General features: G+C 70.8%; 1 protein-coding gene across 1 annotated transcript in view; it reads right to left on the bottom strand.

Annotated features, from left to right (window-relative positions):
- HCN2 (hyperpolarization activated cyclic nucleotide gated potassium and sodium channel 2) overlaps positions 1-342 on the bottom strand; it is a 14,133-nt gene that overhangs the window by 8,379 nt on the left and 5,412 nt on the right. The gene's annotated exons all lie outside the window — the stretch shown is intronic.

Below are 342 nucleotides of genomic sequence, written 5' to 3'. Positions count from 1 at the left end.
AGCAGCGCTGCCAGGCTCGGGGCTCTGCTGGGCACCAGCCGGGACAGCCAAGCTCAGCCCTGCGCATGCGGGGAGGCTGAGCCCCCGCCGAGCTGTGGGAAGAGCCCCATGGGGGTCGCTGGGGGATTTCCCAGTGCAGGATCAGGCCAGGGCAGAGTCAGACCCCTGATGGAACGGGGCTGGGCTGTGGCGGGGGCTGCCAGGCACAAACCCCCAGCACCCACCCCAGCTTGCAGAGTGGCTGCGTGCCTTTGCATGGCAGAGGCGCAGGGAAGGTCTGGAGCCACCCCTGCAGCCGCCAGAGCCGGTGACACCGTGCCCGGGCTGTGCTGGGGGTCCCTG

Source organism: Egretta garzetta, unplaced genomic scaffold, assembly GCF_000687185.1.
Source record: "Egretta garzetta isolate BGI_Z169 unplaced genomic scaffold, ASM68718v1 scaffold4, whole genome shotgun sequence".
Taxonomy (NCBI): Eukaryota; Metazoa; Chordata; class Aves; order Pelecaniformes; family Ardeidae; genus Egretta; species Egretta garzetta.
The sequence above is the reverse complement of the archived record's forward strand: the minus strand, read 5'-3'. Positions and strand labels throughout refer to the sequence as shown.